Source organism: Salvelinus namaycush, chromosome 21 (assembly GCF_016432855.1).
Source record: "Salvelinus namaycush isolate Seneca chromosome 21, SaNama_1.0, whole genome shotgun sequence".
Classification (NCBI taxonomy): Eukaryota; Metazoa; Chordata; class Actinopteri; order Salmoniformes; family Salmonidae; genus Salvelinus; species Salvelinus namaycush.
The window spans coordinates 27,638,416-27,653,540 of NC_052327.1; positions in this window are offsets into that span (position 1 = coordinate 27,638,416).

Below are 15,125 nucleotides of genomic sequence, written 5' to 3' on the forward strand. Positions count from 1 at the left end.
CCCTGCAAATCCGTGGAGATGATGTCATCAGCCAGTGCTAACAATCGTCTGTCTTTGATATACTTCATATTTTGAGAGGGAAAAAATTCTAAGACCCCCTTCGCTCTGAATTTCATTCTTTCTTTCTTTTCTATAATATAAATATTGAGTCATAATGAATATACCATTATTGCAGCTTGAAATTATTGTGATAGTTGTTGTTTTGTTTTAAAATGTAGGAAGCTCACTGAACATTAACAATGGTCCAGTGAGGAGGGAGGTGTCTAAAAGCTGGCACTAATGTTGTGCACCCTCTCACAGTGTTGAAAACATCCGCTCTGTGAGGAGGGTTCCCACCCATACCCTGTGACCCCCGTGATTCCTCCTAGACAGTCAACCACTGAGACAGATTCTGTATCTCACACAACAATGCCCTGATGCTTTTCTACCTTGTTCATGTACTGCCCTTTTAACAAACTTAGTGCATCTCTTCCTCTGGTTAAATCTGGGGCATAATGCCTCATGTGGAGAAGCCTCTCATGACTATGCCTGACTGTTTCTTCTTCTTCTTTAGCAGCAGAGATTATATCAAACTGCCAACAGTGACACAATTCCCAAATGAATTGCTTTACAGTATAACATTTCATCTGAATCTGTCGCAATGTTAAACCCAAATATTGTCCATTGTTGGTAAAGAGGGTCAAGAAACTTGTGAGCACAGTAGTTCAGGTTATATCCCCTAATCAAGTATTCATGAAGCAGCAATGGAAGCAAGGTATACGTTTACATTACATTGGTTTCTCAGCCTGCCTCAGTCCCCCTGTGTAATGTTCTGTTTCCCCCACTGGCAGACAGGCCATCACTCCTAGCGTGTACTTCCAGCAATGATATCAAAAAGGTTTTTTGGTCAAGCTAAAGAGAGGTCACTCTAATAATACCCAAGGTCAGTGGTGGGAGTCAGTGAGTCTCCCAGTCATTTTTCATTTGTTCACAGAGTTAATGACAGTTGCAGGGGGACGAGAACTTGGAGTCAGCGGCCATGTGATGTCACTAACACATGCCAGGGGATTAGAAGGGCAGGCAGGGGACAAGTACTGTGGATTATAAACAGTGGAAAGCTCTTTAGTTTCAGATGAGTTTGTTATGGCTGCATGGAAATGCATGAGTTACACACAATATATAATTTTTTATTGTTAATGCAATCTATATATATATGCATATCATTCTCAAAAAGATTTTTGAGAAGACAACAACTATGCAGCTTGAATATAGTCTGGGGACTTATTTGCATGTAAATCAACTAGTTTCCCTTCCTCAATCTTATCCAAAAAACTTACATTACAACTAATACATTTCACATTATGTCTGACCAAAACATAATTAAATGCCCATTTAAAACCAAGCAGTGATTCAGGAATTGTACTACTTCCTCCCCCAATAGTAGTACATCTCTGCATTACCCTAGAAGGAATTAGTCCAATCCAATCACCTAAAGCGATCAGAAATGCAATTGTAACTCACTGTGCAGTCTGTAACATATGCATAGGGCTAACCTGGGCCACATTAACAGCTCGATGGATTGATTTCCTGCTGCAACGTGAAAGCAACATTTATATAAATTTATTTATATAAGTGTAGCTTTTGCTTGTGTATATTTAAGGCATTGCCATCTGACTTAAACAGTAATATGTCACACCTGCACACACGCTGACAACATCCCATCATGTTACACTTGCACAAAATGTTCCATAAGTCATGTTTACTCCATTCTGGAAGGTTCAAATGTTAGGACATTTATTGACCAGGTTACTGTGATCAATTCTGTTGATATACACTCAGTGTTACACAATATTAGGAACACCTGCTCTTTACATGACATAGACTGACCAGGTGAATCCAGGTGAAAGCTATGATCCCTTATTCATTTAATTTGTTAAATCCACTTCAATCAGTGAAGATGAAGGATTTTTAAGCCTTGAGACAAATGAGACATGGATTGTGCATGGGTGCCATTCGGAGGGTGAATGGGCAAGACAAAAGATTTAAGTGCCTTTGAACAGTGTATGGTAGTAGATGCCAGGTGCACCAGTTTGTGTCAAGAACTGCAACGCTGCTGGGTATTTTCATCAGTTTCCTGTGTGTATCAAGAATGGTGCACCACCCAAAGGACATCCAGCCAACTTGACACAACTGTAGGAAGCATTGGAGTCAACATGGGCCAGCATGTCAATAATAGGGAGGTGTTCTTAATGCTTTGTACACTTGGTGTATATCTTACACCAAGGGATAGAAGTGACCATGTGTGTTATTCTGTGTCTATGGTGCCCTGTAAAGTGATTCATATGGGAGGTGTCCTACAGTGAATTTTCAATTCCTTTGTACCTACCAGACACTAAACAATAGACTACTCCCAGATGTCCAAAACAGAGGGACCATTCATTCATTTTGCGTTCTGGTGTCTCGGTTTTTACATATAGCCCACACACAAGTTAATGAAAAGATCCCTAAAAGACAGATCTCCTTCCTCTTCCAGCTTCCTGATACATTAACCTCACTGTTCAATGCCATACAACATATTTCCCTTTATCACAAATGAGTCCCTGGTGTCTTTGACCTCATGCTGCACTTAGTCAAACTCGTTTGTTACCGCTGTGAAGAAAGTGTCAGCCTCATATTTAGGAAGGTTTTGGGCTTTTCCACCAGCGCTACTGTACTCTTCTTACCTTTCCAGTTCACATCTGTTGAACAATTAGACTGGTAAGAGACATACATTTCTGACAAATTCCTTCTGCGGTATTATCCTCTCCATAACCCTTTGCCTTGATTACCAGCATGTAGATACAATAGATCCCCTCTTTGTGCACAAGGTCACAGAGTATAAATATGAATTGCATATTGCATTAATTCCAGATGAGTGAAGCTGTCAGACCAATAACAGTAGCTTTCAGTCCTACATTCTGCCACTTCTCCCCCATTTTTGGCCATGGGGTCATGTGTAAATTGAAAGTGACAGTTGAACCAATGTCCAACAGACTAATATTGTTAGAGTAAGCTACCAAGTCATGGCACAGATCAGAGCTATATAGCAGCAAGTATCTCCAAAAGGTGTTTCATAATTTTGTATTTTGGAACCACCAAGAGTCCTAATGAAGAAATGAGTTACATCCTCTTTTTGTATATTCATTTTCATCTGGTCATTTTGATCTCGAAACAGGTAGACCGCCTCCTGAATCCTCCAGGAGATGCTAGGTGCCAGAAATATACACAATACATGTACAATAAAGGATTCCGAGCTGTCAGAGTCTTACTGAAAGATAAGGAATTCAAATAATATTTCAGAAACACACACTGAAAACTTTTCCCCAATTACTCTTCCTACTATCAACATCAAGGACAAAATAAAAGTTTTAGCCTGAGAGTATGAGAATGGAGGGTCACATTTCTCCTGATCATTCCCTTATCCCACAAAGGTAACATGCTTGAAGTTATAGATGAATGAAATCTCATGATATACCATACAATTATTTGAATGGAATTGTTCATATCATATTCCGCCTTTTCCATGGGTGATTTAATGAGCACATGATGCTGTCACATCAAAGAATTTGTCAACTTCTGTTTCTGCTCATAAATATTTTTCCCTGTCATTTTCTGTTTATTTTGTTTTCTGCTTTGCTCCAAACATTGTCAAAATGAAGCAGCTCTCCGTCATCTATTTGAATGGTAATAAATAAGGTCATTACTACCACTTTGTCCAGTCTTTGAAACAGCGGAAAAATAAAGTGTTTTTGTCAGGTTTGAGAATAACTTCTAGTCCCTGCTCTAACTTCCTGCTGAGAACCCTTGAATATAATCATACAGCAGTGCAGAAACACATGAACATTGAAAGGCACTGATGGTTATAAATCTGATGGGATTAGCATATTTTGCCTCCCCCACAAGGAAGCAGGGGAGAGAAAACATGAACTACATATATGAAAAAATTGTGCCAGTCAGAGATTTAAAAGGAGATTTATTGAACGATTTTGAGAGAAGGGGATAAATGAGATAAATATTTTTTTTCTGCAATAACATTGTGAGTATTCTTGTCTTTGTCTTTCAGCTCGTGGGGTTGAAGCATTGTGTTCCAATTTCCATGTGTGAATATTACTGCTGAGTTGATCGATGAAAATAATGACAAATGTTCAGCAGATTGAAGAAATCTGAAAAATCTGAGGATGCTATAATGTCAACCAGGCAGCATTACAAAAGAATTCTGATCAAAATATCAATATTAAGTCACATGCTATGACAAGGGTCAGGGTCCATGTCTCCATCTTTACATCTGGCATGATAGGTCCTGCCAAGAGACTCCTACTAGTGTAATGGGCCTCCGGGCCTGTCATCTTCTAATAGACCTGTCAACCAATGCCACTTCCTCTTGTTGGGGCATATTTGGTGTGTCGAGGGCGTATTATAGCCAGTATCATATAGGCCTATAAACTATTTGGAGAATGAAAAAAGAAACATCGCATTTCCTTTTTCGAACTGTTATTTGAATTGTAATAATATGATATTTATTCAACTCTTAACGATATGTAATCATGTAGACTACAACATTCATAAAACTTTAAATGCTTATAACAGTGTCATGTCGAGAGCATTGTATTGGGAATGTTTAGATATTGGACCTGTAACTGTCTAATCATTTCACTGCTAATTCAAGTATCATGGGGCGCTTTGACTAATCGTTTTTCCAAATATGTATTTATTTCTGTGACAACGCAATAGTTTGTCCCGTTATCATATGAAAACGCAATTTACAATTGGTAATTAATTTTAAGTAAAGAGGCGGCTGATTTTCCTCTGTTATCAATATGTTGAAATTAACTTTAGGCCTACCCGTTTTGGGAAACAGCGTTAATGTATCCCTTTGTTGTGAAATTACATAGGCTACTATCAAATGAATAGGTACTCAAAACAATTACAATCGGGAAACATTTGAGTTTTGAGATTGCTTCATGGCTGTATCTCCCAAAAGTTCAATAGAAGTGGTTATAGAACTGCATATTGTTAATTTATCTTGTGGACGTGATTATACTGTTATTGTCGCATTATTACAATATTTTGATATTTAACTTAATTTGAGTTAACTATTACAGGCATGCCCTGGTCTTAGAGGGGGAAAATAACTCCAATGCGGACAATATAATACATTTACTTCGTTTTCGTTCTTCGAATTGTTTTCCAGATAATATGAATAAAAGTGATGAAAGACTAATGGCAACGCCAGAAGCTGGTCATAAATCAAAGAAAGAGGTGTACTAGTACCACTCGCGTCTCCTAATCTCACTCAATTCTAACTGATGCTAAACTAAATTACAGGGTTCTGAAATTCCACTGATATGTCTTACGCCTTTTGGTTCCATTAAAACATTTTTGGAACATTAACCTATACAATATATTTCCTTACATATATAACTATTTATTAGTTAAAAATGCTGATTATGTACACAAAGATAGAACTATGAATTGGTTGGAAATGGGTTATTCAATTGGTTGATATTAACTGAAATGCAGAACATCTTTTGTGTACCAGAGTACTGCTAACTGATGTGTAATGTGCCATTCAAGTAGTAGGCCTATACAGTAGCCTGTTAATTACTGAGCCTCTTGTGGTCTTAGTTCTTGCTTGATGATCTTACTGCAAATCTATGCTTTTGAAAAATGTATCCACAATAATTCAGTTAATAAAGTATTGGTTTCGGTGTGAATCATTATTTAATTCTTAGGTACATACCTCCTGTAGAGCTGATTTTCTATAAACACTTTTTCACACATTAAACACTCATACAGACACAAAGAGACATCATTAGAGACAGTGTTGCTTTAATTGTGTGATCCATGTTTAAAAAGTAACAATGGTATCTTCTGTTCCACGCCTTCCTCTGAGGGATCAGGTAAAGGCTTGTCTCCTGTCTTCCCAAATCACTAGTCCCATGGCCATCCCAACATCACAATTCTCCAACCCCTGTTCTTTTTTGTGATTCCACTCATCTGAGCTTGAAATGCGAAGGCAGCAAAGCACTAAGCCTTCAAACGTGTGATTTTTTCAAAAGATTTCTGGAAGCAATCTCAGCCTGGCTGACCCCTGACTGCTGTAGATCTCTTTATTTCTCTCTCTGCCGGCACTTCATTTGGTAGAAAAGCTCTCAGATTCACACCTCTGGCAGACAGCACAAGTGTTTATTATGTGCATACACACAGAATACCCCATAGTGCACACCACACACAAAAAAAACATGCAGCATGCAATCTTTAAATCATATCTATACTATGCTGTTTCACGATTCAACTGTACTACCCACCATCTCCTTGGATGCTCTCTTTTCTGTTACTGTCCTGTCTTTTTCAAATGAATTCAACAATATTTCCATATAAACTGACTGTACGTGTATTCTGTGTGTGTCAAAGAAACTGCATGGAGACTCATACTTACTATTCTGTTCAGACACCTTTAAGTAGACCTCTGATGCCGGCAAGCCAGAAAGGGAAAGGAAATCTGTCCTCTCACTTTTTAGTGAACCATGAAGGAGAAAAGATGTAAGCATTGTTTTGCATTTTACACCCATATTTCTCACGTGAACTCCTGGGAAATAAAGAAAAAAAACTCTGCATTTCCTCCTGGTGTTTTTTATTGAAAATCACATTGTTAATTTGTCAAAGATCTGAAAATCAAGCATCACTGTTCCTCCACCAGTTAGAATTTTTTTTTTAATGGAACTGTCATTTTTCCTTTGACTCACAAAAATGCACACTGGAAAGTATTTTGGTTTTAGGCCAATTGAAATGTACATGCTCACACTTACACTCAGAAAATACTGAGAAAGACACAAACACATAAACACTAACACACAACTCATTAACAATGAGATACTTGTTAATTTGCAGTTTGCCTTGATTTTATTTGAATGTCACTTTTCCCTCCCTCATTCTAGTAGTGTACGTGCTGTTAGTCCCTCCAGCTCTTGAAATGAGACTGCAGGCTCTATCATTAGATCGGATGGCAAGTCTTTATACAAAGTGTTTTGCATAATTACATACCAAAGCCAGAATAGCCACCCTCAAATTTTATGGGTCACAAAGCATCAACAATTGCCACATTATTGTCCACCAAAGTCCAGCCCCACCAATGACAAGGAATAAAAAAAAAAATCTAAGTTTTGGAGATTGAATTTTCATTCCAATAAAAAGCAAAGAAGATTATTTCCAAACTGACAACTTGTTTACATATAGTTGTAGAGTTCAGAGGACTAGCTGAGACTTCAGGGGACACGATTAGAGGCTGCACACTCAGTCCTGCACATAATAAAGGAAGCATATAAAAGGCTAGATTTAAGTCCTCTTTGTCAGACCAGAGTCCAGTCTCTACCTTTGTGTCTAGGTAATTAAGATATTCTAGAATGGATAGAGGGCTTGTCTGGTAACTGAATCATATTATATTTTTACTGCATGTGATGATACACATTATATTTATGGTACCTCTAGACAATTTGTAAAACATAAACATGTCCAAAACTCCTATATATTGCATTGAAACCATTGTAATATCAATAATCTGGCATTATTAATATTATTATTATTCTAAAAACAAATTTTCTCACTATGTATAGAATTTGCCATATATTTTGGAAATACATTTTTTCATCCATGAGTTCTAATTTAAATATTAAATTACATTTACAAAGTTTGAAATAGGTATCGTTGTTTATGCACATTAACTAAGCGTAAGTCGTTTTTATCATTTCAACTGCAACTTCTGTATCCCCATACTGTCGTCACTTTCCTTATTGAATTAACAATAATTTGTCTCAAGGCGAGTTCAATATTCAAATATTCAAAATTGCAGCAATGTTATAGAGATGTAGGTGACCGTTTCCTTTAATCAATTTTGACAGCTTTAAATTGGTGTACGTTTGGTCAAATAAAGTTCTTATCGACACACAGGGTAGAACAGGTTTTTATATGAAAACAATGCTCATCACATTTCCCTCAGCAAATGGACCTCTGGCTAAGAAATACAACTGCAGTGAAGTCTATTTGCTAGATTGTATGCATCTATATTTAAACCAAAGTTCTATAGTTTCCAGTCTTCTCCAAAAAATGATATTCGTTCGATTGAAGTCCGTCAACTCCTAGAAAAAAGACTTTATAGTCTACATACAGAAAAACAAGCATGTGAAGAAAACCTATTGTTTTCGGATTTTAGATGCTATAAAATGTCATTCACTGTCACAGTTAGACAATGGGGCATAAATACATACAAATAAATATAGGCCAGTATATTATTATTATTATTTAAATAAAAAGAGAATCCCAATCTTAGAATACGAAGATAATAAGAAAGACAAAATTACAAAAGTTCGTGTGAATTTTTGTGTGATGCTCTTCAAACTACATGAACCTGAAGAGATCATGCAAACCATTCTATGGCAATAAGAAGAGAAACGGGCTGCTTTGAATCAATGATGCTGTTGCCTAATACTACGTGGAACTTTGAGGTACAGTATATAGTAAGATGTGTGTCTGTGCTGTGTGTGCGTGTATGTGGCACCGCCAGAGAAATCGTGATTGATTTACTTATTGGCATTTACTTTTTATTTCAAATACTAATATGGCTATGGAAACAATAAAGTATTACCTAGAAACAGGTTAGAATGAAACTTAAAAACGACTTAGGCCTATGCCACAATTTGAGCTGAATTGTCTTTCATTTTAATCACCAAATAAAATACTACTTAACATATATTTTTTGTAGGCTAATGTTGGACCACCATACACACATTGTAGCCTATATAGAATATTTTAAATGAATAAAACATAACATTCTTAGCCTTCTTGTTAGTAGTAGTAGGGTAGTATTACAAGACATTATTCAAAATGCTGTCCTGGACTCTTCTGCGCCATAGTCTCAAATGTGTTGCCTTCGACACGAAAAGCGTTCGACAGTCCTTATAATTTCTCTCAGGAGGAATGAGCAGACAGTATTTTGAAAGTAGGCTACAGTGTATTATGTCAACAACATTTAATAAGTTATATTTTATGTCATATTAACCTTTACTTAGATATTTAATTAGTATACATTTAAATATAAACGCATAATGACTTTGATCATCTTAGAAACAAAGAAATGGATTGGGATATGAAGTCCCCACCTACATGCATTGTGGTGGTTGGTGTGCAAAATAGCGCCATCTCGCTTTTGAAGTGAGAAATTCACTACAGTTTTGTGCTCAGTCCTTCATTGAAAAACCACCCCGTATGGTTTTAATATATACTCCATCTAAGGTTGGACAATAACCAACGCCAGTGATTGTATGTATTACAAATTTGATGATACATAGTTTGGTTGAAATATGTGTGTATTTGAAAGGATGGTCGTTTATATCAAGGATCTAAGATAACTCAAATAAATTATGTTTTCAACAAATGCAGCTCAAGTTGTGTTCTTTTCATCTGTATAAGTTTACCAATTTTATGTGTCATATATACTAAAGCTGTAATTCAGATTTTTTTTCACTTTATTTGCTGTATTCCCCTGGTCATTAAATATTCAATGTCCAATGTACTGTAGGGCAATATACCTTCTTTACTACATTCAGAGGACATATAATTAAACATCTAGCCATTCGTTTACAAGCAGTTGCTTTCGACTTCACAGATGTCGGTGTGTAACTTTTCCGCAGCACTTGATAAGATTGGGTGGTGGCTAGTGAAGGAGCCTACTATAATCATCAGCATAACCACCTCAACATGTAGGCCTATGGCAGGGAGGTTTGGGGGGAGAGTAGGGGGGCATCAGAGCGAACAACCATGTAAAGATGCTGAACATGTTGCTCGAGGGGCCTGCTAATGATTGCAGGATAAGAATGGAGGAACCAACTGGGCTCAGACTTCAATTCAACATCTATTTTACATTTGGTTGAGTTGTCAACTAACTTGAATTTAACGTGAAATTAATAAAACGTTCCACAATTTCATTGGAATTGGGTGAAAAAATAGAAAATGCCCTTATGTTGATGTCTTTTTGCAAATCCAATTCGTTTTACACGTTTATTCAACATCATCACATTGATTTTAGGGTTGAAATGACCTGGAAACAACGTTGATTTGACCAGTTTTTGCATCCCTCGCTATCATTAAAGCAAATGCCATTGCTGTCTGCTTACTCCTTCAAAGTAGGCCATCAAACTGTACAACTCTCTGATGTTCAGGTACACTGGGGATATTAGGTGTTGCTGTCGACATGGCTCTGCCCTCACGGAGCTGCCTCTTTGTTATCACAAAAGGGGATACAAGTCCTTCAGGGAATACTAGTTTTTTTTACCACTACAACTTGACTACTACAACTTGACTACTACAACTTGACTACAACACCACCACCACCAATAACAGCTACGTCATTATTATTATTACTAGTAGCAGTAGTAGTAGGAGGAGGAGGCTACGATAAAGGTACGTACAGTCAGGATGCTCACACTTCTCTAGGTTTTGCTTGAGTTTAACCCATTATATTTGGTTCCAAAGTTGTGAAACTGTCCTCCAAGTAAGTATTTAAATGTTCTACAGCAAAAACGAATAGGCCCTCATTAATTTGTGATATCTTTTTTTTGTCTAAGAGATGCCGGGCATTAAATTGATTATAGCGTTTTTAATGTCCTTCTTACAGAATGAAACACATAGGCTACTCTATTTTAAGTTATGATAGGCCAATAAAGTAACTATTAAAACATGTAGTGATATAACGTGTAGACCTAAAACCCTTCAAGCACCTTCACCACCATATTTTCAAAATAATAATGTATTAATCAATTAACTTCTCTTACCATCAATAATATAGCTGCTATCAATGATATGTCATGACATGTCTTATCTAAAACTAAAATACCAATATAACATACCTAATATAACCTAAATACTATTATTTGCACCATGCCTGACTAGTGTGCAGTGGATATGAAGGAGCATTGCCAAGTGCGCGTTTGACATTTCATGGTCGCGCGAAAGGTGTTCTTCAACCTCCGGGTTGTGGTGCTTATCTCAAGGAGGGGCCTAAATCGGCTTTGAGAGAGAGATGGAAAAACAACAGTTCGATCACAAGCAGTTGGGGACACAGCTATGTGTATGGGTGACGTCTCCATAAGAATACACGACGTTGAGCTGATCCGGTATAGGCCTACATGACATTCCATCCGGTCTTTCTGAAAATAGGCTATTGAATAAGCGACAAGTGTTGAATTAGGCCAAGTTGATAACTTTTTATATGGACTAATGAGCAGCAGTGAGCTAAATTAGCTAATTTTGTGAGGTATATCACGACCATTAGCTTATGCCACTTGTTAGTTACATTATCATCAGCCTATTATTATCCTCATCATCATTGTTAGCGCGTCAGGTTTCTTAAATCATGTCGCAATGAAATGTATTGAATTTCACGCTGTGTGTATTTTAACTTGCCTCTATTAGCAAGAGAACTTCATGTGCCTTTTCCCCAAAATCCAACAGACCCAGACACAGTTCAAGGTCATTTGCAATTTCTAGCCATTACAACAAAGCAACAGTGCTCAGCACGCCTTTAGAAAATAGCGAATTCGCCTTACTTCAAGGCCTATATAAAAAGGGTAGTTGTAGATAGAGACATGATGTCCAAAGCGTAATAAAATCGTGATATTACATATTAGCTTGATGTAGCCTAATATAATTTTGTTCTCAAACTTATTCTCTCCCACATTTCTCTCTCTCTCCCTCTGTCCCTCGCGCTCTCTCTCTCTCTCTCGCGCGCGCACACACACACACACACACACACACACACACACACACACACACACACACACACACACACACACACACACACACACACACACACACACACACACACACACACAGTCAGCTGGTAGTTCAACCTTGCATTACTTTAATGACTTCAATTTTAACGGCTTAATAAAAAGTCCAGTACACTGAACAATAATCACGAATAATAACAACAACAAAAACACACCCAAGACAAATAAAAAAAAATAGAATCCAATTTTAGACTGGACCTTATAAGCGTGGATGGTTATTTATTATTCTCCAAATGTTTCGGGAGTCTATATGCGCGCAACACGAAGTAATAGGCTACACATCCAGACATTCTTGTTGCTATGCTTAGTTACAAATGCCACGTGTTGTAATTCAGTGTATTAGCCTACAAGATTTAAGCTATAACTTCGAATGTGATACATAGTGAGTATTAGTTTAATTAAGTATGTTACCTATATCAAACGTTTTTATAAACTAATACATATCAATACATTATCAATAAATAATCCATAGATGTAAGACAATAAAAAAAGGTGAGCTAGTTTGAGGATGCTGTAGTTTATATGCTACATTTCGAACACCATAGATGTGACCTTTGTATTCTCTTTTTGTATGTTGATAAAATCGTCTCGGTCTGTTAACTTCATCTTACCACATGCCATTCCTCAGTGTAATCAGTGAGGCTCCAAGTCCCATCACTCCCCATTGGCTCCGCGCTAATTATACTTCATACTCAAATACTTTAGGAATGGTACATGCTTCTCTCTCTCCATAAAACATTAAGGAAGTGCGTTTTCCGTCTTCTTGAAATAACAACATTCTGTGCTTACTTGTCCAGTTGTTTTCCGGTTTCCCGCACCCGCTCTTGTTCCTACATTTGTTTGTTAGTCCTCTATTATATCAGTATAACGGCAAATAATGTTCTTGTGTTCAGTGTTCCATGTACAATAGCAAAGTTTCCCAGACCATGACCAAGAGCTTGTGCGTTGTCAGCCCAAGCGCCTCAAATAAAATCTTTAAAACACTCAAATATAGGCTATACAAAAAACACACTCTCACACTCCTACCTCAACTGCAGTTGTCGTTCTTTTCCCTCAATTCTATAATCACAAAGCCTTGTGTCCCTTTGTAAGTCGGTGCAGTTTTTTCGAGATGAACTTTGCCATTTTGGTGTCGACTGGCCCCTTTTTTGCATTTGCTCTGAGAACTCACTTTTAATGCGGGTAGGAGGATTTCGTGCAGAAGTGAGTGTATAAAAAGTTCAGAGAAGCACGTTTACAATATTACTAACGGGACTGATTTGCAACATAGCCTGCAACTATGTAATGCATCCTAATGTTAGTACTGTATCAACGTCGTTGGAGGACACGCTACATCGTCATTCAGCTATCAAGTGTAAGTTAGGCACGTGTCACTACACAGCTTACATTGGCAGTCAGGTAGACCTATAAGGTGCTGCACAGAGCTCGACGTACGTGTAAAATAAATGCGAAGAAATTAACCCATTCGTTAAACGTGTTGGGTGTCAACATTGTGAGAGTGAGAAAGTGTGAGAGAGATCTTATACATCAAGTCTGATAGCGTTAGAACAATAAACGCACTAGATGTTCAATGTTATTTAAAGTTGTTCATTGCAATCGAGGGGATGGTATAAAGCGAAGCCTCTCATCAGCCTCGTTGGTCTCTCCCTTTGTGTTAAAGTTGTCTCGAGGTCTCTGGAGGGCCTGGAAGTGACAGTTCTGTGAATAGCGGGTAGATGGCACAATTTTCTAACATTTAGAGCGAGAACGCAGGAGGCCGGGAGCACCAAGTCGATTTAAAAGCACTTTATTGAAAATAACAAAGATAGCTGAGAGGCAGTCGTAATACACAATTCTCTATGCAAGATTTTAGAGAATAAGCCTAATTATGGCTTTATTTACGACAAAACTTAGTGCATGTTTAAAGCGGAGTTGTTTTGGAACAAATGTTATTTAGAAAAGAGCATAGGCATATACGTAATTGTAATCTCAATAGGCACAGGTCTGAAGATAAGACTATAACAATAATAATAACAATAATAATAATATTAGTCTAATACTTTCCATGTCTAACTGTATTAAAGTTTATTTGACATTTATTATATTAGCATAGGCCTACTATCAACTGGATGGTGACAGGTTTACCGAGGTTTGTATGTTCACCGCTTGAATGGAGACGATTTCAAATTTCTTTGGGCCGCACAGGCTCTGAATGACTGGGGATCAGTCCTATGCTCAAATTCTGGATGGACAATAGCCCATCAAATGGCCAGAGGAGCAGTATAGTAAATGACACAGTACTTACAGAAATGTAACAAACATTTTAGATGGACCGATTTGTCATCAAGGCCTATCTCTGAGCCTGATTCATAATCAAGTCAGTGGCAGATATAGGCTAAGTTACACGCTCTCTCTCTCTGGGGGTCAAAATAGTGGGTTGCCGGTCGTGCCGGGCCATCACATTATGTATAGGCTACTTTATCAAATTACCTGCAATCTAAAGAAAAGTCCAAACAAACAACAGAATAAAAGAGTGGGAACTGGCATGATTATGAAATCATCAGCTAACTATTGTCTCGCTCTTTCACATTTTGTCCAGGAGCGTTTTGGAACTGGACGGTTGCTATGTAGATTTGGACTAAGGTTTATGAGCAGCACCTTGATAACACCGTGATAGTGATAATAATAGTACGAAACACAGTTAAGTCTATAAATCATGCTGTAATTTGACTTTAAGCGCGGTCATCATTGGGTACTTTGCCTTGACGTAGGCCTAATGTTCCCACGTTTTTCATCACAAACATGACATTTTTACATATAAACGATACACATGCACGCGCATTGCTCGCACGCAAGCACACAAGTACGCACAGCACGCACACATGCAAATACATAACTAGGCCTACACACAGCCTATGCAAACAGAGAAACATATAACATACAAACATACACATATGCTACATAAATAGACTACAGACATACATATACTGAAGAAGAAAAAAAACGTTAGGAATCTCACAATCAATGAGATTACAAAGCAGTGTTGGTTGTTCGTTTGCAGAGCTCATGCAGTGTTTGCAGTGCTCGTGCAGGACACAGGCATATCACAGGCATATTGACTGACTTTCAGGAGACTGTTGTAGGCTTGGCCTACGTGGAGCCCACCGGAGTTGGATGTTGACCTGACGCCAGCCTCTGTTCAAGACCTTTGTTCAGCCCAATAACTATATATACTTATTTTTGTTTTCGTTTTAAAGCGTCTTTGAGAATACATGTAATGAAAGC